This window comes from Copadichromis virginalis, linkage group LG23 (genome assembly GCF_057382275.1).
Source record: "Copadichromis virginalis isolate Kocher_CV1m ecotype Utaka linkage group LG23, C_Virginalis_male_GT1.1, whole genome shotgun sequence".
Lineage (NCBI taxonomy): Eukaryota > Metazoa > Chordata > Actinopteri > Cichliformes > Cichlidae > Copadichromis > Copadichromis virginalis.
Genome location: NC_140639.1, coordinates 29,550,976 through 29,572,454, shown reverse-complemented (window position 1 = coordinate 29,572,454; position 21,479 = coordinate 29,550,976). Strand labels below are relative to the sequence as shown.

The window sequence follows — 21,479 nt, the reverse complement described above, 5'->3', positions numbered from 1 at the left end:
GAAGTCATTCTTGCCTGACTGTTAAGTTGGAACAAGAAGTCTATGCAAACCAAACTTGGGTTGGACATCGTATCTGCATTAAGTCAAGATGTTGTTGAGAGTAGACTTTGGAGAGTGGCGCGAATTCGACGAGACAATTGGCAGACTTGTAAGGGCTGGTGGCTGAGCGTTAGAACTGTCGCCTGCCACATGTGAATCACGAAATCAGAAGGTAGTGACTTGTAGCCTCACGCAAGCGATGTGCTTTGATGCGCAGTACGTGGCAGAGTTTGTGCATCCATTTTAAGCGTCTGGAGAGGAGAGTTTGGACAGTAGCGCGAATTCAGCGGGACAATTGGCGGACATGCAAGGGTTGTTAGCTCAGCGGCAGAATTGTCGCCTGCCATGCGCAAGTCTCGAAAACTGGCGGTGTTGAGCTCTATCCTCACGGGAGGCATGTTTTGATGCGCAGTTCGGCCACACATTTTTTGGATGTCCTGTCACACCCTTCACCTCCAAGACGGCAGCTCATCCTGGGCTTGAAGAACTGGCAACTCTGCTTCATTTGTTGACGGCTTCAAGGAATGGTCCGTTTTGGGGGGAGATGGTGCCTTGAGGCTCTCTTGATACACAGTACGTGGCAAAGGCAACCCATCCATTGTCTACCGCTTGTCCCTTTCGGGTAAGGCGGAGGTGGGGCAAAACACAGTTTCCCTGACCGGGAATCGAACCCGGGCCGCGGCGGTGAGAGCGCCGAATCCTGACCACTAGACCATCAGGGAGCTGCCACAGAGGTGTCTTGATGAGTGACGCGTGGGTGTATCGGGCTACATTTTCCGCTGCGCCTCGAGAGGAGCGCTTGGGCAATGGCGCGAATTCGTTGAGAAAACTGCCACGTGTGTGAGCATTGGTGGTTCAGTGGTAGAATTCTCGCCTGCCACGCGGGAGACCCGGGTTCGATTCCCGGCCAATGCACGGTTCCTTTATGCGTGGGGTCTTGGGGGGCATTAAGTTTGTTCTCGGTCACGGCCAGACGGCATCAAGATTTGGAACAAGAAGCCTGTGCAAACCAAACTTGGGTTGGACATCGTATCTGCATTAAGTCAAGATGTTGTTGAGAGGAGACTTTGGACAGTGGCGGGACAATTGGCAGACTTAGAATTGTCGCCTGCCAGCGCCAGTGGGTGACTGAATATATGTTTACAGGCATTGCTGGTAAACCCGTGTGTCTTATTAGTGGAGCTAATGTGGCTGTAATTAAGGAATTTAACTTAAGACGGCACTACGAGACAAAAGAAGAATGGTCCGTTTTGGGGGAAGATGGTGTCTTGAGCCTCGCTTGATACACAGTACGTGGCAAAGGCAACCCATCCATTGTCTACCGCTTGTCCCTTTCAGGTAAGCCGGAGCTGGGTCAAAACACCGTTTTTAGGATCTCCTGTGGCACTCTTCACCTCCAAAACCCGTTCAGGGCTTAAATACCTGGGGACTCACCTTTGTTTGGCCAAGCTGAATTTCATTTCTGTGCAGCTGCGAGAAATCGTCCATTTTCAGGTTCCCTGTCAGCCTCGTTGGCGCAGTAGGCAGCGCGTCAGTCTCATAATCTGAAGGTCGTGAGTTCGAGCCTCACACGAGGCAGGTGTTTTGGTACAGAGTTGGTCCATCCATTTTGTACCTCTTCTACCCATTTCGAGGACGCTGGAGCCTTAGAACCACTCCTTTGTAGTGGATTTTCAGCCTCCTCCGATGCGAGATCTAGAACAGGGATCAATCCAAATCATTCTGCCATTGACCGTGGAAAGCCTTCCCATCTGTTTGATTTCAAGACTCACACGTGGCAGGCGATCCTCCCCTATGGATGTGTGCCGGCCCTCTGAAACCACTTCATCCAACTTTCACCACAATTCCTCTTTCTTTTCTCAGGTCAGAATTGCGGGGCACCACACGTTGGCTCCCAAATGACTCCTACCTGTTATTTCTTCTAGGACACTTTGTCCAGGTAGGGTTAGGAATGTCTTTGCATTGGAAGCGGATGAACAAGGGCTGATAATTGGTTATCAGCAGCTCCCGAGCTGAGTCTCTGGAGGTTGCCTGGAGTTCCTTTGCCAACAGGGTCCATGGAGAGGGATAATTTGAAGTCATTCTTGCCTGACTGTTAAGTTGGAACAAGAAGTCTATGCAAACCAAACTTGGGTTGGACATCGTATCTGCATTAAGTCAAGATGTTGTTGAGAGTAGACTTTGGAGAGTGGCGCGAATTCGACGAGACAATTGGCAGACTTGTAAGGGCTGGTGGCTGAGCGTTAGAACTGTCGCCTGCCACATGTGAATCACGAAATCAGAAGGTAGTGACTTGTAGCCTCACGCAAGCGATGTGCTTTGATGCGCAGTACGTGGCAGAGTTTGTGCATCCATTTTAAGCGTCTGGAGAGGAGAGTTTGGACAGTAGCGCGAATTCAGCGGGACAATTGGCGGACATGCAAGGGTTGTTAGCTCAGCGGCAGAATTGTCGCCTGCCATGCGCAAGTCTCGAAAACTGGCGGTGTTGAGCTCTATCCTCACGGGAGGCATGTTTTGATGCGCAGTTCGGCCACACATTTTTTGGATGTCCTGTCACACCCTTCACCTCCAAGACGGCAGCTCATCCTGGGCTTGAAGAACTGGCAACTCTGCTTCATTTGTTGACGGCTTCAAGGAATGGTCCGTTTTGGGGGGAGATGGTGCCTTGAGGCTCTCTTGATACACAGTACGTGGCAAAGGCAACCCATCCATTGTCTACCGCTTGTCCCTTTCGGGTAAGGCGGAGGTGGGGCAAAACACAGTTTCCCTGACCGGGAATCGAACCCGGGCCGCGGCGGTGAGAGCGCCGAATCCTGACCACTAGACCATCAGGGAGCTGCCACAGAGGTGTCTTGATGAGTGACGCGTGGGTGTATCGGGCTACATTTTCCGCTGCGCCTCGAGAGGAGCGCTTGGGCAATGGCGCGAATTCGTTGAGAAAACTGCCACGTGTGTGAGCATTGGTGGTTCAGTGGTAGAATTCTCGCCTGCCACGCGGGAGACCCGGGTTCGATTCCCGGCCAATGCACGGTTCCTTTATGCGTGGGGTCTTGGGGGGCATTAAGTTTGTTCTCGGTCACGGCCAGACGGCATCAAGATTTGGAACAAGAAGCCTGTGCAAACCAAACTTGGGTTGGACATCGTATCTGCATTAAGTCAAGATGTTGTTGAGAGGAGACTTTGGACAGTGGCGGGACAATTGGCAGACTTAGAATTGTCGCCTGCCAGCGCCAGTGGGTGACTGAATATATGTTTACAGGCATTGCTGGTAAACCCGTGTGTCTTATTAGTGGAGCTAATGTGGCTGTAATTAAGGAATTTAACTTAAGACGGCACTACGAGACAAAAGAAGAATGGTCCGTTTTGGGGGAAGATGGTGTCTTGAGCCTCGCTTGATACACAGTACGTGGCAAAGGCAACCCATCCATTGTCTACCGCTTGTCCCTTTCAGGTAAGCCGGAGCTGGGTCAAAACACCGTTTTTAGGATCTCCTGTGGCACTCTTCACCTCCAAAACCCGTTCAGGGCTTAAATACCTGGGGACTCACCTTTGTTTGGCCAAGCTGAATTTCATTTCTGTGCAGCTGCGAGAAATCGTCCATTTTCAGGTTCCCTGTCAGCCTCGTTGGCGCAGTAGGCAGCGCGTCAGTCTCATAATCTGAAGGTCGTGAGTTCGAGCCTCACACGAGGCAGGTGTTTTGGTACAGAGTTGGTCCATCCATTTTGTACCTCTTCTACCCATTTCGAGGACGCTGGAGCCTTAGAACCACTCCTTTGTAGTGGATTTTCAGCCTCCTCCGATGCGAGATCTAGAACAGGGATCAATCCAAATCATTCTGCCATTGACCGTGGAAAGCCTTCCCATCTGTTTGATTTCAAGACTCACACGTGGCAGGCGATCCTCCCCTATGGATGTGTGCCGGCCCTCTGAAACCACTTCATCCAACTTTCACCACAATTCCTCTTTCTTTTCTCAGGTCAGAATTGCGGGGCACCACACGTTGGCTCCCAAATGACTCCTACCTGTTATTTCTTCTAGGACACTTTGTCCAGGTAGGGTTAGGAATGTCTTTGCATTGGAAGCGGATGAACAAGGGCTGATAATTGGTTATCAGCAGCTCCCGAGCTGAGTCTCTGGAGGTTGCCTGGAGTTCCTTTGCCAACAGGGTCCATGGAGAGGGATAATTTGAAGTCATTCTTGCCTGACTGTTAAGTTGGAACAAGAAGTCTATGCAAACCAAACTTGGGTTGGACATCGTATCTGCATTAAGTCAAGATGTTGTTGAGAGTAGACTTTGGAGAGTGGCGCGAATTCGACGAGACAATTGGCAGACTTGTAAGGGCTGGTGGCTGAGCGTTAGAACTGTCGCCTGCCACATGTGAATCACGAAATCAGAAGGTAGTGACTTGTAGCCTCACGCAAGCGATGTGCTTTGATGCGCAGTACGTGGCAGAGTTTGTGCATCCATTTTAAGCGTCTGGAGAGGAGAGTTTGGACAGTAGCGCGAATTCAGCGGGACAATTGGCGGACATGCAAGGGTTGTTAGCTCAGCGGCAGAATTGTCGCCTGCCATGCGCAAGTCTCGAAAACTGGCGGTGTTGAGCTCTATCCTCACGGGAGGCATGTTTTGATGCGCAGTTCGGCCACACATTTTTTGGATGTCCTGTCACACCCTTCACCTCCAAGACGGCAGCTCATCCTGGGCTTGAAGAACTGGCAACTCTGCTTCATTTGTTGACGGCTTCAAGGAATGGTCCGTTTTGGGGGGAGATGGTGCCTTGAGGCTCTCTTGATACACAGTACGTGGCAAAGGGAACCCATCCATTGTCTACCGCTTGTCCCTTTCGGGTAAGGCGGAGGTGGGGCAAAACACAGTTTCCCTGACCGGGAATCGAACCCGGGCCGCGGCGGTGAGAGCGCCGAATCCTGACCACTAGACCATCAGGGAGCTGCCACAGAGGTGTCTTGATGAGTGACGCGTGGGTGTATCGGGCTACATTTTCCGCTGCGCCTCGAGAGGAGCGCTTGGGCAATGGCGCGAATTCGTTGAGAAAACTGCCACGTGTGTGAGCATTGGTGGTTCAGTGGTAGAATTCTCGCCTGCCACGCGGGAGACCCAGGTTCGATTCCCGGCCAATGCACGGTTCCTTTATGCGTGGGGTCTTGGGGGGCATTAAGTTTGTTCTCGGTCACGGCCAGACGGCATCAAGATTTGGAACAAGAAGCCTGTGCAAACCAAACTTGGGTTGGACATCGTATCTGCATTAAGTCAAGATGTTGTTGAGAGGAGACTTTGGACAGTGGCGGGACAATTGGCAGACTTAGAATTGTCGCCTGCCAGCGCCAGTGGGTGACTGAATATATGTTTACAGGCATTGCTGGTAAACCCGTGTGTCTTATTAGTGGAGCTAATGTGGCTGTAATTAAGGAATTTAACTTAAGACGGCACTACGAGACAAAAGAAGAATGGTCCGTTTTGGGGGAAGATGGTGTCTTGAGCCTCGCTTGATACACAGTACGTGGCAAAGGCAACCCATCCATTGTCTACCGCTTGTCCCTTTCAGGTAAGCCGGAGCTGGGTCAAAACACCGTTTTTAGGATCTCCTGTGGCACTCTTCACCTCCAAAACCCGTTCAGGGCTTAAATACCTGGGGACTCACCTTTGTTTGGCCAAGCTGAATTTCATTTCTGTGCAGCTGCGAGAAATCGTCCATTTTCAGGTTCCCTGTCAGCCTCGTTGGCGCAGTAGGCAGCGCGTCAGTCTCATAATCTGAAGGTCGTGAGTTCGAGCCTCACACGAGGCAGGTGTTTTGGTACAGAGTTGGTCCATCCATTTTGTACCTCTTCTACCCATTTCGAGGACGCTGGAGCCTTAGAACCACTCCTTTGTAGTGGATTTTCAGCCTCCTCCGATGCGAGATCTAGAACAGGGATCAATCCAAATCATTCTGCCATTGACCGTGGAAAGCCTTCCCATCTGTTTGATTTCAAGACTCACACGTGGCAGGCGATCCTCCCCTATGGATGTGTGCCGGCCCTCTGAAACCACTTCATCCAACTTTCACCACAATTCCTCTTTCTTTTCTCAGGTCAGAATTGCGGGGCACCACACGTTGGCTCCCAAATGACTCCTACCTGTTATTTCTTCTAGGACACTTTGTCCAGGTAGGGTTAGGAATGTCTTTGCATTGGAAGCGGATGAACAAGGGCTGATAATTGGTTATCAGCAGCTCCCGAGCTGAGTCTCTGGAGGTTGCCTGGAGTTCCTTTGCCAACAGGGTCCATGGAGAGGGATAATTTGAAGTCATTCTTGCCTGACTGTTAAGTTGGAACAAGAAGTCTATGCAAACCAAACTTGGGTTGGACATCGTATCTGCATTAAGTCAAGATGTTGTTGAGAGTAGACTTTGGAGAGTGGCGCGAATTCGACGAGACAATTGGCAGACTTGTAAGGGCTGGTGGCTGAGCGTTAGAACTGTCGCCTGCCACATGTGAATCACGAAATCAGAAGGTAGTGACTTGTAGCCTCACGCAAGCGATGTGCTTTGATGCGCAGTACGTGGCAGAGTTTGTGCATCCATTTTAAGCGTCTGGAGAGGAGAGTTTGGACAGTAGCGCGAATTCAGCGGGACAATTGGCGGACATGCAAGGGTTGTTAGCTCAGCGGCAGAATTGTCGCCTGCCATGCGCAAGTCTCGAAAACTGGCGGTGTTGAGCTCTATCCTCACGGGAGGCATGTTTTGATGCGCAGTTCGGCCACACATTTTTTGGATGTCCTGTCACACCCTTCACCTCCAAGACGGCAGCTCATCCTGGGCTTGAAGAACTGGCAACTCTGCTTCATTTGTTGACGGCTTCAAGGAATGGTCCGTTTTGGGGGGAGATGGTGCCTTGAGGCTCTCTTGATACACAGTACGTGGCAAAGGCAACCCATCCATTGTCTACCGCTTGTCCCTTTCGGGTAAGGCGGAGGTGGGGCAAAACACAGTTTCCCTGACCGGGAATCGAACCCGGGCCGCGGCGGTGAGAGCGCCGAATCCTGACCACTAGACCATCAGGGAGCTGCCACAGAGGTGTCTTGATGAGTGACGCGTGGGTGTATCGGGCTACATTTTCCGCTGCGCCTCGAGAGGAGCGCTTGGGCAATGGCGCGAATTCGTTGAGAAAACTGCCACGTGTGTGAGCATTGGTGGTTCAGTGGTAGAATTCTCGCCTGCCACGCGGGAGACCCGGGTTCGATTCCCGGCCAATGCACGGTTCCTTTATGCGTGGGGTCTTGGGGGGCATTAAGTTTGTTCTCGGTCACGGCCAGACGGCATCAAGATTTGGAACAAGAAGCCTGTGCAAACCAAACTTGGGTTGGACATCGTATCTGCATTAAGTCAAGATGTTGTTGAGAGGAGACTTTGGACAGTGGCGGGACAATTGGCAGACTTAGAATTGTCGCCTGCCAGCGCCAGTGGGTGACTGAATATATGTTTACAGGCATTGCTGGTAAACCCGTGTGTCTTATTAGTGGAGCTAATGTGGCTGTAATTAAGGAATTTAACTTAAGACGGCACTACGAGACAAAAGAAGAATGGTCCGTTTTGGGGGAAGATGGTGTCTTGAGCCTCGCTTGATACACAGTACGTGGCAAAGGCAACCCATCCATTGTCTACCGCTTGTCCCTTTCAGGTAAGCCGGAGCTGGGTCAAAACACCGTTTTTAGGATCTCCTGTGGCACTCTTCACCTCCAAAACCCGTTCAGGGCTTAAATACCTGGGGACTCACCTTTGTTTGGCCAAGCTGAATTTCATTTCTGTGCAGCTGCGAGAAATCGTCCATTTTCAGGTTCCCTGTCAGCCTCGTTGGCGCAGTAGGCAGCGCGTCAGTCTCATAATCTGAAGGTCGTGAGTTCGAGCCTCACACGAGGCAGGTGTTTTGGTACAGAGTTGGTCCATCCATTTTGTACCTCTTCTACCCATTTCGAGGACGCTGGAGCCTTAGAACCACTCCTTTGTAGTGGATTTTCAGCCTCCTCCGATGCGAGATCTAGAACAGGGATCAATCCAAATCATTCTGCCATTGACCGTGGAAAGCCTTCCCATCTGTTTGATTTCAAGACTCACACGTGGCAGGCGATCCTCCCCTATGGATGTGTGCCGGCCCTCTGAAACCACTTCATCCAACTTTCACCACAATTCCTCTTTCTTTTCTCAGGTCAGAATTGCGGGGCACCACACGTTGGCTCCCAAATGACTCCTACCTGTTATTTCTTCTAGGACACTTTGTCCAGGTAGGGTTAGGAATGTCTTTGCATTGGAAGCGGATGAACAAGGGCTGATAATTGGTTATCAGCAGCTCCCGAGCTGAGTCTCTGGAGGTTGCCTGGAGTTCCTTTGCCAACAGGGTCCATGGAGAGGGATAATTTGAAGTCATTCTTGCCTGACTGTTAAGTTGGAACAAGAAGTCTATGCAAACCAAACTTGGGTTGGACATCGTATCTGCATTAAGTCAAGATGTTGTTGAGAGTAGACTTTGGAGAGTGGCGCGAATTCGACGAGACAATTGGCAGACTTGTAAGGGCTGGTGGCTGAGCGTTAGAACTGTCGCCTGCCACATGTGAATCACGAAATCAGAAGGTAGTGACTTGTAGCCTCACGCAAGCGATGTGCTTTGATGCGCAGTACGTGGCAGAGTTTGTGCATCCATTTTAAGCGTCTGGAGAGGAGAGTTTGGACAGTAGCGCGAATTCAGCGGGACAATTGGCGGACATGCAAGGGTTGTTAGCTCAGCGGCAGAATTGTCGCCTGCCATGCGCAAGTCTCGAAAACTGGCGGTGTTGAGCTCTATCCTCACGGGAGGCATGTTTTGATGCGCAGTTCGGCCACACATTTTTTGGATGTCCTGTCACACCCTTCACCTCCAAGACGGCAGCTCATCCTGGGCTTGAAGAACTGGCAACTCTGCTTCATTTGTTGACGGCTTCAAGGAATGGTCCGTTTTGGGGGGAGATGGTGCCTTGAGGCTCTCTTGATACACAGTACGTGGCAAAGGCAACCCATCCATTGTCTACCGCTTGTCCCTTTCGGGTAAGGCGGAGGTGGGGCAAAACACAGTTTCCCTGACCGGGAATCGAACCCGGGCCGCGGCGGTGAGAGCGCCGAATCCTGACCACTAGACCATCAGGGAGCTGCCACAGAGGTGTCTTGATGAGTGACGCGTGGGTGTATCGGGCTACATTTTCCGCTGCGCCTCGAGAGGAGCGCTTGGGCAATGGCGCGAATTCGTTGAGAACACTGCCACGTGTGTGAGCATTGGTGGTTCAGTGGTAGAATTCTCGCCTGCCACGCGGGAGACCCGGGTTCGATTCCCGGCCAATGCACGGTTCCTTTATGCGTGGGGTCTTGGGGGGCATTAAGTTTGTTCTCGGTCACGGCCAGACGGCATCAAGATTTGGAACAAGAAGCCTGTGCAAACCAAACTTGGGTTGGACATCGTATCTGCATTAAGTCAAGATGTTGTTGAGAGGAGACTTTGGACAGTGGCGGGACAATTGGCAGACTTAGAATTGTCGCCTGCCAGCGCCAGTGGGTGACTGAATATATGTTTACAGGCATTGCTGGTAAACCCGTGTGTCTTATTAGTGGAGCTAATGTGGCTGTAATTAAGGAATTTAACTTAAGACGGCACTACGAGACAAAAGAAGAATGGTCCGTTTTGGGGGAAGATGGTGTCTTGAGCCTCGCTTGATACACAGTACGTGGCAAAGGCAACCCATCCATTGTCTACCGCTTGTCCCTTTCAGGTAAGCCGGAGCTGGGTCAAAACACCGTTTTTAGGATCTCCTGTGGCACTCTTCACCTCCAAAACCCGTTCAGGGCTTAAATACCTGGGGACTCACCTTTGTTTGGCCAAGCTGAATTTCATTTCTGTGCAGCTGCGAGAAATCGTCCATTTTCAGGTTCCCTGTCAGCCTCGTTGGCGCAGTAGGCAGCGCGTCAGTCTCATAATCTGAAGGTCGTGAGTTCGAGCCTCACACGAGGCAGGTGTTTTGGTACAGAGTTGGTCCATCCATTTTGTACCTCTTCTACCCATTTCGAGGACGCTGGAGCCTTAGAACCACTCCTTTGTAGTGGATTTTCAGCCTCCTCCGATGCGAGATCTAGAACAGGGATCAATCCAAATCATTCTGCCATTGACCGTGGAAAGCCTTCCCATCTGTTTGATTTCAAGACTCACACGTGGCAGGCGATCCTCCCCTATGGATGTGTGCCGGCCCTCTGAAACCACTTCATCCAACTTTCACCACAATTCCTCTTTCTTTTCTCAGGTCAGAATTGCGGGGCACCACACGTTGGCTCCCAAATGACTCCTACCTGTTATTTCTTCTAGGACACTTTGTCCAGGTAGGGTTAGGAATGTCTTTGCATTGGAAGCGGATGAACAAGGGCTGATAATTGGTTATCAGCAGCTCCCGAGCTGAGTCTCTGGAGGTTGCCTGGAGTTCCTTTGCCAACAGGGTCCATGGAGAGGGATAATTTGAAGTCATTCTTGCCTGACTGTTAAGTTGGAACAAGAAGTCTATGCAAACCAAACTTGGGTTGGACATCGTATCTGCATTAAGTCAAGATGTTGTTGAGAGTAGACTTTGGAGAGTGGCGCGAATTCGACGAGACAATTGGCAGACTTGTAAGGGCTGGTGGCTGAGCGTTAGAACTGTCGCCTGCCACATGTGAATCACGAAATCAGAAGGTAGTGACTTGTAGCCTCACGCAAGCGATGTGCTTTGATGCGCAGTACGTGGCAGAGTTTGTGCATCCATTTTAAGCGTCTGGAGAGGAGAGTTTGGACAGTAGCGCGAATTCAGCGGGACAATTGGCGGACATGCAAGGGTTGTTAGCTCAGCGGCAGAATTGTCGCCTGCCATGCGCAAGTCTCGAAAACTGGCGGTGTTGAGCTCTATCCTCACGGGAGGCATGTTTTGATGCGCAGTTCGGCCACACATTTTTTGGATGTCCTGTCACACCCTTCACCTCCAAGACGGCAGCTCATCCTGGGCTTGAAGAACTGGCAACTCTGCTTCATTTGTTGACGGCTTCAAGGAATGGTCCGTTTTGGGGGGAGATGGTGCCTTGAGGCTCTCTTGATACACAGTACGTGGCAAAGGCAACCCATCCATTGTCTACCGCTTGTCCCTTTCGGGTAAGGCGGAGGTGGGGCAAAACACAGTTTCCCTGACCGGGAATCGAACCCGGGCCGCGGCGGTGAGAGCGCCGAATCCTGACCACTAGACCATCAGGGAGCTGCCACAGAGGTGTCTTGATGAGTGACGCGTGGGTGTATCGGGCTACATTTTCCGCTGCGCCTCGAGAGGAGCGCTTGGGCAATGGCGCGAATTCGTTGAGAAAACTGCCACGTGTGTGAGCATTGGTGGTTCAGTGGTAGAATTCTCGCCTGCCACGCGGGAGACCCGGGTTCGATTCCCGGCCAATGCACGGTTCCTTTATGCGTGGGGTCTTGGGGGGCATTAAGTTTGTTCTCGGTCACGGCCAGACGGCATCAAGATTTGGAACAAGAAGCCTGTGCAAACCAAACTTGGGTTGGACATCGTATCTGCATTAAGTCAAGATGTTGTTGAGAGGAGACTTTGGACAGTGGCGGGACAATTGGCAGACTTAGAATTGTCGCCTGCCAGCGCCAGTGGGTGACTGAATATATGTTTACAGGCATTGCTGGTAAACCCGTGTGTCTTATTAGTGGAGCTAATGTGGCTGTAATTAAGGAATTTAACTTAAGACGGCACTACGAGACAAAAGAAGAATGGTCCGTTTTGGGGGAAGATGGTGTCTTGAGCCTCGCTTGATACACAGTACGTGGCAAAGGCAACCCATCCATTGTCTACCGCTTGTCCCTTTCAGGTAAGCCGGAGCTGGGTCAAAACACCGTTTTTAGGATCTCCTGTGGCACTCTTCACCTCCAAAACCCGTTCAGGGCTTAAATACCTGGGGACTCACCTTTGTTTGGCCAAGCTGAATTTCATTTCTGTGCAGCTGCGAGAAATCGTCCATTTTCAGGTTCCCTGTCAGCCTCGTTGGCGCAGTAGGCAGCGCGTCAGTCTCATAATCTGAAGGTCGTGAGTTCGAGCCTCACACGAGGCAGGTGTTTTGGTACAGAGTTGGTCCATCCATTTTGTACCTCTTCTACCCATTTCGAGGACGCTGGAGCCTTAGAACCACTCCTTTGTAGTGGATTTTCAGCCTCCTCCGATGCGAGATCTAGAACAGGGATCAATCCAAATCATTCTGCCATTGACCGTGGAAAGCCTTCCCATCTGTTTGATTTCAAGACTCACACGTGGCAGGCGATCCTCCCCTATGGATGTGTGCCGGCCCTCTGAAACCACTTCATCCAACTTTCACCACAATTCCTCTTTCTTTTCTCAGGTCAGAATTGCGGGGCACCACACGTTGGCTCCCAAATGACTCCTACCTGTTATTTCTTCTAGGACACTTTGTCCAGGTAGGGTTAGGAATGTCTTTGCATTGGAAGCGGATGAACAAGGGCTGATAATTGGTTATCAGCAGCTCCCGAGCTGAGTCTCTGGAGGTTGCCTGGAGTTCCTTTGCCAACAGGGTCCATGGAGAGGGATAATTTGAAGTCATTCTTGCCTGACTGTTAAGTTGGAACAAGAAGTCTATGCAAACCAAACTTGGGTTGGACATCGTATCTGCATTAAGTCAAGATGTTGTTGAGAGTAGACTTTGGAGAGTGGCGCGAATTCGACGAGACAATTGGCAGACTTGTAAGGGCTGGTGGCTGAGCGTTAGAACTGTCGCCTGCCACATGTGAATCACGAAATCAGAAGGTAGTGACTTGTAGCCTCACGCAAGCGATGTGCTTTGATGCGCAGTACGTGGCAGAGTTTGTGCATCCATTTTAAGCGTCTGGAGAGGAGAGTTTGGACAGTAGCGCGAATTCAGCGGGACAATTGGCGGACATGCAAGGGTTGTTAGCTCAGCGGCAGAATTGTCGCCTGCCATGCGCAAGTCTCGAAAACTGGCGGTGTTGAGCTCTATCCTCACGGGAGGCATGTTTTGATGCGCAGTTCGGCCACACATTTTTTGGATGTCCTGTCACACCCTTCACCTCCAAGACGGCAGCTCATCCTGGGCTTGAAGAACTGGCAACTCTGCTTCATTTGTTGACGGCTTCAAGGAATGGTCCGTTTTGGGGGGAGATGGTGCCTTGAGGCTCTCTTGATACACAGTACGTGGCAAAGGCAACCCATCCATTGTCTACCGCTTGTCCCTTTCGGGTAAGGCGGAGGTGGGGCAAAACACAGTTTCCCTGACCGGGAATCGAACCCGGGCCGCGGCGGTGAGAGCGCCGAATCCTGACCACTAGACCATCAGGGAGCTGCCACAGAGGTGTCTTGATGAGTGACGCGTGGGTGTATCGGGCTACATTTTCCGCTGCGCCTCGAGAGGAGCGCTTGGGCAATGGCGCGAATTCGTTGAGAAAACTGCCACGTGTGTGAGCATTGGTGGTTCAGTGGTAGAATTCTCGCCTGCCACGCGGGAGACCCGGGTTCGATTCCCGGCCAATGCACGGTTCCTTTATGCGTGGGGTCTTGGGGGGCATTAAGTTTGTTCTCGGTCACGGCCAGACGGCATCAAGATTTGGAACAAGAAGCCTGTGCAAACCAAACTTGGGTTGGACATCGTATCTGCATTAAGTCAAGATGTTGTTGAGAGGAGACTTTGGACAGTGGCGGGACAATTGGCAGACTTAGAATTGTCGCCTGCCAGCGCCAGTGGGTGACTGAATATATGTTTACAGGCATTGCTGGTAAACCCGTGTGTCTTATTAGTGGAGCTAATGTGGCTGTAATTAAGGAATTTAACTTAAGACGGCACTACGAGACAAAAGAAGAATGGTCCGTTTTGGGGGAAGATGGTGTCTTGAGCCTCGCTTGATACACAGTACGTGGCAAAGGCAACCCATCCATTGTCTACCGCTTGTCCCTTTCAGGTAAGCCGGAGCTGGGTCAAAACACCGTTTTTAGGATCTCCTGTGGCACTCTTCACCTCCAAAACCCGTTCAGGGCTTAAATACCTGGGGACTCACCTTTGTTTGGCCAAGCTGAATTTCATTTCTGTGCAGCTGCGAGAAATCGTCCATTTTCAGGTTCCCTGTCAGCCTCGTTGGCGCAGTAGGCAGCGCGTCAGTCTCATAATCTGAAGGTCGTGAGTTCGAGCCTCACACGAGGCAGGTGTTTTGGTACAGAGTTGGTCCATCCATTTTGTACCTCTTCTACCCATTTCGAGGACGCTGGAGCCTTAGAACCACTCCTTTGTAGTGGATTTTCAGCCTCCTCCGATGCGAGATCTAGAACAGGGATCAATCCAAATCATTCTGCCATTGACCGTGGAAAGCCTTCCCATCTGTTTGATTTCAAGACTCACACGTGGCAGGCGATCCTCCCCTATGGATGTGTGCCGGCCCTCTGAAACCACTTCATCCAACTTTCACCACAATTCCTCTTTCTTTTCTCAGGTCAGAATTGCGGGGCACCACACGTTGGCTCCCAAATGACTCCTACCTGTTATTTCTTCTAGGACACTTTGTCCAGGTAGGGTTAGGAATGTCTTTGCATTGGAAGCGGATGAACAAGGGCTGATAATTGGTTATCAGCAGCTCCCGAGCTGAGTCTCTGGAGGTTGCCTGGAGTTCCTTTGCCAACAGGGTCCATGGAGAGGGATAATTTGAAGTCATTCTTGCCTGACTGTTAAGTTGGAACAAGAAGTCTATGCAAACCAAACTTGGGTTGGACATCGTATCTGCATTAAGTCAAGATGTTGTTGAGAGTAGACTTTGGAGAGTGGCGCGAATTCGACGAGACAATTGGCAGACTTGTAAGGGCTGGTGGCTGAGCGTTAGAACTGTCGCCTGCCACATGTGAATCACGAAATCAGAAGGTAGTGACTTGTAGCCTCACGCAAGCGATGTGCTTTGATGCGCAGTACGTGGCAGAGTTTGTGCATCCATTTTAAGCGTCTGGAGAGGAGAGTTTGGACAGTAGCGCGAATTCAGCGGGACAATTGGCGGACATGCAAGGGTTGTTAGCTCAGCGGCAGAATTGTCGCCTGCCATGCGCAAGTCTCGAAAACTGGCGGTGTTGAGCTCTATCCTCACGGGAGGCATGTTTTGATGCGCAGTTCGGCCACACATTTTTTGGATGTCCTGTCACACCCTTCACCTCCAAGACGGCAGCTCATCCTGGGCTTGAAGAACTGGCAACTCTGCTTCATTTGTTGACGGCTTCAAGGAATGGTCCGTTTTGGGGGGAGATGGTGCCTTGAGGCTCTCTTGATACACAGTACGTGGCAAAGGCAACCCATCCATTGTCTACCGCTTGTCCCTTTCGGGTAAGGCGGAGGTGGGGCAAAACACAGTTTCCCTGACCGGGAATCGAACCCGGGCCGCGGCGGTGAGAGCGCCGAATCCTGACCACTAGACCATCAGGGAGCTGCCACAGAGGTGTCTTGATGAGTGACGCGTGGGTGTATCGGGCTACATTTTCCGCTGCGCCTCGAGAGGAGCGCTTGGGCAATGGCGCGAATTCGTTGAGAAAACTGCCACGTGTGTGAGCATTGGTGGTTCAGTGGTAGAATTCTCGCCTGCCACGCGGGAGACCCGGGTTCGATTCCCGGCCAATGCACGGTTCCTTTATGCGTGGGGTCTTGGGGGGCATTAAGTTTGTTCTCGGTCACGGCCAGACGGCATCAAGATTTGGAACAAGAAGCCTGTGCAAACCAAACTTGGGTTGGACATCGTATCTGCATTAAGTCAAGATGTTGTTGAGAGGAGACTTTGGACAGTGGCGGGACAATTGGCAGACTTAGAATTGTCGCCTGCCAGCGCCAGTGGGTGACTGAATATATGTTTACAGGCATTGCTGGTAAACCCGTGTGTCTTATTAGTGGAGCTAATGTGGCTGTAATTAAGGAATTTAACTTAAGACGGCACTACGAGACAAAAGAAGAATGGTCCGTTTTGGGGGAAGATGGTGTCTTGAGCCTCGCTTGATACACAGTACGTGGCAAAGGCAACCCATCCATTGTCTACCGCTTGTCCCTTTCAGGTAAGCCGGAGCTGGGTCAAAACACCGTTTTTAGGATCTCCTGTGGCACTCTTCACCTCCAAAACCCGTTCAGGGCTTAAATACCTGGGGACTCACCTTTGTTTGGCCAAGCTGAATTTCATTTCTGTGCAGCTGCGAGAAATCGTCCATTTTCAGGTTCCCTGTCAGCCTCGTTGGCGCAGTAGGCAGCGCGTCAGTCTCATAATCTGAAGGTCGTGAGTTCGAGCCTCACACGAGGCAGGTGTTTTGGTACAGAGTTGGTCCATCCATTTTGTACCTCTTCTACCCATTTCGAGGACGCTGGAGCCTTAGAACCACTCCTTTGTAGTGGATTTTCAGCCTCCTCCGATGCGAGATCTAGAACAGGGATCAATCCAAATCATTCTGCCATTGACCGTGGAAAGCCTTCCCATCTGTTTGATTTCAAGACTCACACGTGGCAGGCGATCCTCCCCTATGGATGTGTGCCGGCCCTCTGAAACCACTTCATCCAACTTTCACCACAATTCCTCTTTCTTTTCTCAGGTCAGAATTGCGGGGCACCACACGTTGGCTCCCAAATGACTCCTACCTGTTATTTCTTCTAGGACACTTTGTCCAGGTAGGGTTAGGAATGTCTTTGCATTGGAAGCGGATGAACAAGGGCTGATAATTGGTTATCAGCAGCTCCCGAGCTGAGTCTCTGGAGGTTGCCTGGAGTTCCTTTGCCAACAGGGTCCATGGAGAGGGATAATTTGAAGTCATTCTTGCCTGACTGTTAAGTTGGAACAAGAAGTCTATGCAAACCAAACTTGGGTTGGACATCGTATCTGCATTAAGTCAAGATGTTGTTGAGAGTAGACTTTGGAGAGTGGCGCGAATTCGACGAGACAATTGGCAGACTTGTAAGGGCTGGTGGCTGAGCGTTAGAACTGTCGCCTGCCACATGTGAATCACGAAATCAGAAGGTAGTGACTTGTAGCCTCACGCAAGCGATGTGCTTTGATGCGCAGTACGTGGCAGAGTTTGTGCATCCATTTTAAGCGTCTGGAGAGGAGAGTTTGGACAGTAGCGCGAATTCAGCGGGACAATTGGCGGACATGCAAGGGTTGTTAGCTCAGCGGCAGAATTGTCGCCTGCCATGCGCAAGTCTCGAAAACTGGCGGTGTTGAGCTCTATCCTCACGGGAGGCATGTTTTGATGCGCAGTTCGGCCACACATTTTTTGGATGTCCTGTCACACCCTTCACCTCCAAGACGGCAGCTCATCCTGGGCTTGAAGAACTGGCAACTCTGCTTCATTTGTTGACGGCTTCAAGGAATGGTCCGTTTTGGGGGGAGATGGTGCCTTGAGGCTCTCTTGATACACAGTACGTGGCAAAGGCAACCCATCCATTGTCTACCGCTTGTCCCTTTCGGGTAAGGCGGAGGTGGGGCAAAACACAGTTTCCCTGACCGGGAATCGAACCCGGGCCGCGGCGGTGAGAGCGCCGAATCCTGACCACTAGACCATCAGGGAGCTGCCACAGAGGTGTCTTGATGAGTGACGCGTGGGTGTATCGGGCTACATTTTCCGCTGCGCCTCGAGAGGAGCGCTTGGGCAATGGCGCGAATTCGTTGAGAACACTGCCACGTGTGTGAGCATTGGTGGTTCAGTGGTAGAATTCTCGCCTGCCACGCGGGAGACCCGGGTTCGATTCCCGGCCAATGCACGGTTCCTTTATGCGTGGGGTCTTGGGGGGCATTAAGTTTGTTCTCGGTCACGGCCAGACGGCATCAAGATTTGGAACAAGAAGCCTGTGCAAACCAAACTTGGGTTGGACATCGTATCTGCATTAAGTCAAGATGTTGTTGAGAGGAGACTTTGGACAGTGGCGGGACAATTGGCAGACTTAGAATTGTCGCCTGCCAGCGCCAGTGGGTGACTGAATATATGTTTACAGGCATTGCTGGTAAACCCGTGTGTCTTATTAGTGGAGCTAATGTGGCTGTAATTAAGGAATTTAACTTAAGACGGCACTACGAGACAAAAGAAGAATGGTCCGTTTTGGGGGAAGATGGTGTCTTGAGCCTCGCTTGATACACAGTACGTGGCAAAGGCAACCCATCCATTGTCTACCGCTTGTCCCTTTCAGGTAAGCCGGAGCTGGGTCAAAACACCGTTTTTAGGATCTCCTGTGGCACTCTTCACCTCCAAAACCCGTTCAGGGCTTAAATACCTGGGGACTCACCTTTGTTTGGCCAAGCTGAATTTCATTTCTGTGCAGCTGCGAGAAATCGTCCATTTTCAGGTTCCCTGTCAGCCTCGTTGGCGCAGTAGGCAGCGCGTCAGTCTCATAATCTGAAGGTCGTGAGTTCGAGCCTCACACGAGGCAGGTGTTTTGGTACAGAGTTGGTCCATCCATTTTGTACCTCTTCTACCCATTTCGAGGACGCTGGAGCCTTAGAACCACTCCTTTGTAGTGGATTTTCAGCCTCCTCCGATGCGAGATCTAGAACAGGGATCAATCCAAATCATTCTGCCATTGACCGTGGAAAGCCTTCCCATCTGTTTGATTTCAAGACTCACACGTGGCAGGCGATCCTCCCCTATGGATGTGTGCCGGCCCTCTGAAACCACTTCATCCAACTTTCACCACAATTCCTCTTTCTTTTCTCAGGTCAGAATTGCGGGGCACCACACGTTGGCTCCCAAATGACTCCTACCTGTTATTTCTTCTAGGACACTTTGTCCAGGTAGGGTTAGGAATGTCTTTGCATTGGAAGCGGATGAACAAGGGCTGATAATTGGTTATCAGCAGCTCCCGAGCTGAGTCTCTGGAGGTTGCCTGGAGTTCCTTTGCCAACAGGGTCCATGGAGAGGGATAATTTGAAGTCATTCTTGCCTGACTGTTAAGTTGGAACAAGAAGTCTATGCAAACCAAACTTGGGTTGGACATCGTATCTGCATTAAGTCAAGATGTTGTTGAGAGTAGACTTTGGAGAGTGGCGCGAATTCGACGAGACAATTGGCAGACTTGTAAGGGCTGGTGGCTGAGCGTTAGAACTGTCGCCTGCCACATGTGAATCACGAAATCAGAAGGTAGTGACTTGTAGCCTCACGCAAGCGATGTGCTTTGATGCGCAGTACGTGGCAGAGTTTGTGCATCCATTTTAAGCGTCTGGAGAGGAGAGTTTGGACAGTAGCGCGAATTCAGCGGGACAATTGGCGGACATGCAAGGGTTGTTAGCTCAGCGGCAGAATTGTCGCCTGCCATGCGCAAGTCTCGAAAACTGGCGGTGTTGAGCTCTATCCTCACGGGAGGCATGTTTTGATGCGCAGTTCGGCCACACATTTTTTGGATGTCCTGTCACACCCTTCACCTCCAAGACGGCAGCTCATCCTGGGCTTGAAGAACTGGCAACTCTGCTTCATTTGTTGACGGCTTCAAGGAATGGTCCGTTTTGGGGGGAGATGGTGCCTTGAGGCTCTCTTGATACACAGTACGTGGCAAAGGCAACCCATCCATTGTCTACCGCTTGTCCCTTTCGGGTAAGGCGGAGGTGGGGCAAAACACAGTTTCCCTGACCGGGAATCGAACCCGGGCCGCGGCGGTGAGAGCGCCGAATCCTGACCACTAGACCATCAGGGAGCTGCCACAGAGGTGTCTTGATGAGTGACGCGTGGGTGTATCGGGCTACATTTTCCGCTGCGCCTCGAGAGGAGCGCTTGGGCAATGGCGCGAATTCGTTGAGAAAACTGCCACGTGTGTGAGCATTGGTGGTTCAGTGGTAGAATTCTCGCCTGCCACGCGGGAGACCCGGGTTCGATTCCCGGCCAATGCACGGTTCCTTTATGCGTGGGGTCTTGGGGGGCATTAAGTTTGTTCTCGGTCACGGCCAGACGGCATCAAGATTTGGAACAAGAAGCCTGTGCAAACCAAACTTGGGTTGGACATCGTATCTGCATTAAGTCAAGATGTTGTTGAGAGGAGACTTTGGACAGTGGCGGGACAATTGGCAGACTTAGAATTGTCGCCTGCCAGCGCCAGTGGGTGACTGAATATATGTTTACAGGCATTGCTGGTAAACCCGTGTGTCTTATTAGTGGAGCTAATGTGGCTGTAATTAAGGAATTTAACTTAAGACGGCACTACGAGACAAAAGAAGAATGGTCCGTTTTGGGGGAAGATGGTGTCTTGAGCCTCGCTTGATACACAGTACGTGGCAAAGGCAACCCATCCATTGTCTACCGCTTGTCCCTTTCAGGTAAGCCGGAGCTGGGTCAAAACACCGTTTTTAGGATCTCCTGTGGCACTCTTCACCTCCAAAACCCGTTCAGGGCTTAAATACCTGGGGACTCACCTTTGTTTGGCCAAGCTGAATTTCATTTCTGTGCAGCTGCGAGAAATCGTCCATTTTCAGGTTCCCTGTCAGCCTCGTTGGCGCAGTAGGCAGCGCGTCAGTCTCATAATCTGAAGGTCGTGAGTTCGAGCCTCACACGAGGCAGGTGTTTTGGTACAGAGTTGGTCCATCCATTTTGTACCTCTTCTACCCATTTCGAGGACGCTGGAGCCTTAGAACCACTCCTTTGTAGTGGATTTTCAGCCTCCTCCGATGCGAGATCTAGAACAGGGATCAATCCAAATCATTCTGCCATTGACCGTGGAAAGCCTTCCCATCTGTTTGATTTCAAGACTCACACGTGGCAGGCGATCCTCCCCTATGGATGTGTGCCGGCCCTCTGAAACCACTTCATCCAACTTTCACCACAATTCCTCTTTCTTTTCTCAGGTCAGAATTGCGGGGCACCACACGTTGGCTCCCAAATGACTCCTACCTGTTATTTCTTCTAGGACACTTTGTCCAGGTAGGGTTAGGAATGTCTTTGCATTGGAAGCGGATGAACAAGGGCTGATAATTGGTTATCAGCAGCTCCCGAGCTGAGTCTCTGGAGGTTGCCTGGAGTTCCTTTGCCAACAGGGTCCATGGAGAGGGATAATTTGAAGTCATTCTTGCCTGACTGTTAAGTTGGAACAAGAAGTCTATGCAAACCAAACTTGGGTTGGACATCGTATCTGCATTAAGTCAAGATGTTGTTGAGAGTAGACTTTGGAGAGTGGCGCGAATTCGACGAGACAATTGGCAGACTTGTAAGGGCTGGTGGCTGAGCGTTAGAACTGTCGCCTGCCACATGTGAATCACGAAATCAGAAGGTAGTGACTTGTAGCCTCACGCAAGCGATGTGCTTTGATGCGCAGTACGTGGCAGAGTTTGTGCATCCATTTTAAGCGTCTGGAGAGGAGAGTTTGGACAGTAGCGCGAATTCAGCGGGACAATTGGCGGACATGCAA

At 51.2% G+C, this 21,479-nt stretch overlaps 30 non-coding genes across 30 annotated transcripts; 20 read left to right on the top strand and 10 right to left on the bottom strand.

Annotated features, from left to right (window-relative positions):
• Positions 1-689: 689 nt before the first annotated feature.
• On the bottom strand, positions 690-761 carry trnae-cuc (transfer RNA glutamic acid (anticodon CUC)). Its single transcript has one exon. It is a non-coding gene; the product is annotated as a tRNA-Glu (tRNA).
• A 122-nt stretch (positions 762-883) lies between these two features.
• On the top strand, positions 884-954 carry trnag-gcc (transfer RNA glycine (anticodon GCC)). The gene has a single exon. It is a non-coding gene; the product is annotated as a tRNA-Gly (tRNA).
• Positions 955-1,544: 590 nt separating this feature from the next.
• trnam-cau (transfer RNA methionine (anticodon CAU)) lies at positions 1,545-1,617 on the top strand. Its single transcript has one exon. It is a non-coding gene; the product is annotated as a tRNA-Met (tRNA).
• A 1,185-nt stretch (positions 1,618-2,802) lies between these two features.
• On the bottom strand, positions 2,803-2,874 carry trnae-cuc (transfer RNA glutamic acid (anticodon CUC)). The gene has a single exon. It is a non-coding gene; the product is annotated as a tRNA-Glu (tRNA).
• Positions 2,875-2,996: 122 nt separating this feature from the next.
• trnag-gcc (transfer RNA glycine (anticodon GCC)) lies at positions 2,997-3,067 on the top strand. Its single transcript has one exon. It is a non-coding gene; the product is annotated as a tRNA-Gly (tRNA).
• A 590-nt stretch (positions 3,068-3,657) lies between these two features.
• On the top strand, positions 3,658-3,730 carry trnam-cau (transfer RNA methionine (anticodon CAU)). The gene has a single exon. It is a non-coding gene; the product is annotated as a tRNA-Met (tRNA).
• A 1,185-nt stretch (positions 3,731-4,915) lies between these two features.
• trnae-cuc (transfer RNA glutamic acid (anticodon CUC)) lies at positions 4,916-4,987 on the bottom strand. Its single transcript has one exon. It is a non-coding gene; the product is annotated as a tRNA-Glu (tRNA).
• Positions 4,988-5,109: 122 nt separating this feature from the next.
• On the top strand, positions 5,110-5,180 carry trnag-gcc (transfer RNA glycine (anticodon GCC)). The gene has a single exon. It is a non-coding gene; the product is annotated as a tRNA-Gly (tRNA).
• A 590-nt stretch (positions 5,181-5,770) lies between these two features.
• Positions 5,771-5,843, top strand: trnam-cau (transfer RNA methionine (anticodon CAU)). The gene has a single exon. It is a non-coding gene; the product is annotated as a tRNA-Met (tRNA).
• A 1,185-nt stretch (positions 5,844-7,028) lies between these two features.
• Positions 7,029-7,100, bottom strand: trnae-cuc (transfer RNA glutamic acid (anticodon CUC)). The gene has a single exon. It is a non-coding gene; the product is annotated as a tRNA-Glu (tRNA).
• Positions 7,101-7,222: 122 nt separating this feature from the next.
• Positions 7,223-7,293, top strand: trnag-gcc (transfer RNA glycine (anticodon GCC)). The gene has a single exon. It is a non-coding gene; the product is annotated as a tRNA-Gly (tRNA).
• A 590-nt stretch (positions 7,294-7,883) lies between these two features.
• On the top strand, positions 7,884-7,956 carry trnam-cau (transfer RNA methionine (anticodon CAU)). The gene has a single exon. It is a non-coding gene; the product is annotated as a tRNA-Met (tRNA).
• A 1,185-nt stretch (positions 7,957-9,141) lies between these two features.
• Positions 9,142-9,213, bottom strand: trnae-cuc (transfer RNA glutamic acid (anticodon CUC)). Its single transcript has one exon. It is a non-coding gene; the product is annotated as a tRNA-Glu (tRNA).
• Positions 9,214-9,335: 122 nt separating this feature from the next.
• trnag-gcc (transfer RNA glycine (anticodon GCC)) lies at positions 9,336-9,406 on the top strand. The gene has a single exon. It is a non-coding gene; the product is annotated as a tRNA-Gly (tRNA).
• Positions 9,407-9,996: 590 nt separating this feature from the next.
• trnam-cau (transfer RNA methionine (anticodon CAU)) lies at positions 9,997-10,069 on the top strand. The gene has a single exon. It is a non-coding gene; the product is annotated as a tRNA-Met (tRNA).
• Positions 10,070-11,254: 1,185 nt separating this feature from the next.
• Positions 11,255-11,326, bottom strand: trnae-cuc (transfer RNA glutamic acid (anticodon CUC)). Its single transcript has one exon. It is a non-coding gene; the product is annotated as a tRNA-Glu (tRNA).
• Positions 11,327-11,448: 122 nt separating this feature from the next.
• trnag-gcc (transfer RNA glycine (anticodon GCC)) lies at positions 11,449-11,519 on the top strand. Its single transcript has one exon. It is a non-coding gene; the product is annotated as a tRNA-Gly (tRNA).
• A 590-nt stretch (positions 11,520-12,109) lies between these two features.
• Positions 12,110-12,182, top strand: trnam-cau (transfer RNA methionine (anticodon CAU)). The gene has a single exon. It is a non-coding gene; the product is annotated as a tRNA-Met (tRNA).
• A 1,185-nt stretch (positions 12,183-13,367) lies between these two features.
• Positions 13,368-13,439, bottom strand: trnae-cuc (transfer RNA glutamic acid (anticodon CUC)). The gene has a single exon. It is a non-coding gene; the product is annotated as a tRNA-Glu (tRNA).
• Positions 13,440-13,561: 122 nt separating this feature from the next.
• Positions 13,562-13,632, top strand: trnag-gcc (transfer RNA glycine (anticodon GCC)). Its single transcript has one exon. It is a non-coding gene; the product is annotated as a tRNA-Gly (tRNA).
• Positions 13,633-14,222: 590 nt separating this feature from the next.
• trnam-cau (transfer RNA methionine (anticodon CAU)) lies at positions 14,223-14,295 on the top strand. The gene has a single exon. It is a non-coding gene; the product is annotated as a tRNA-Met (tRNA).
• Positions 14,296-15,480: 1,185 nt separating this feature from the next.
• trnae-cuc (transfer RNA glutamic acid (anticodon CUC)) lies at positions 15,481-15,552 on the bottom strand. Its single transcript has one exon. It is a non-coding gene; the product is annotated as a tRNA-Glu (tRNA).
• Positions 15,553-15,674: 122 nt separating this feature from the next.
• On the top strand, positions 15,675-15,745 carry trnag-gcc (transfer RNA glycine (anticodon GCC)). The gene has a single exon. It is a non-coding gene; the product is annotated as a tRNA-Gly (tRNA).
• A 590-nt stretch (positions 15,746-16,335) lies between these two features.
• On the top strand, positions 16,336-16,408 carry trnam-cau (transfer RNA methionine (anticodon CAU)). The gene has a single exon. It is a non-coding gene; the product is annotated as a tRNA-Met (tRNA).
• A 1,185-nt stretch (positions 16,409-17,593) lies between these two features.
• On the bottom strand, positions 17,594-17,665 carry trnae-cuc (transfer RNA glutamic acid (anticodon CUC)). Its single transcript has one exon. It is a non-coding gene; the product is annotated as a tRNA-Glu (tRNA).
• A 122-nt stretch (positions 17,666-17,787) lies between these two features.
• Positions 17,788-17,858, top strand: trnag-gcc (transfer RNA glycine (anticodon GCC)). Its single transcript has one exon. It is a non-coding gene; the product is annotated as a tRNA-Gly (tRNA).
• Positions 17,859-18,448: 590 nt separating this feature from the next.
• trnam-cau (transfer RNA methionine (anticodon CAU)) lies at positions 18,449-18,521 on the top strand. Its single transcript has one exon. It is a non-coding gene; the product is annotated as a tRNA-Met (tRNA).
• Positions 18,522-19,706: 1,185 nt separating this feature from the next.
• trnae-cuc (transfer RNA glutamic acid (anticodon CUC)) lies at positions 19,707-19,778 on the bottom strand. The gene has a single exon. It is a non-coding gene; the product is annotated as a tRNA-Glu (tRNA).
• A 122-nt stretch (positions 19,779-19,900) lies between these two features.
• On the top strand, positions 19,901-19,971 carry trnag-gcc (transfer RNA glycine (anticodon GCC)). Its single transcript has one exon. It is a non-coding gene; the product is annotated as a tRNA-Gly (tRNA).
• A 590-nt stretch (positions 19,972-20,561) lies between these two features.
• Positions 20,562-20,634, top strand: trnam-cau (transfer RNA methionine (anticodon CAU)). Its single transcript has one exon. It is a non-coding gene; the product is annotated as a tRNA-Met (tRNA).
• Positions 20,635-21,479: the final 845 nt, after the last annotated feature.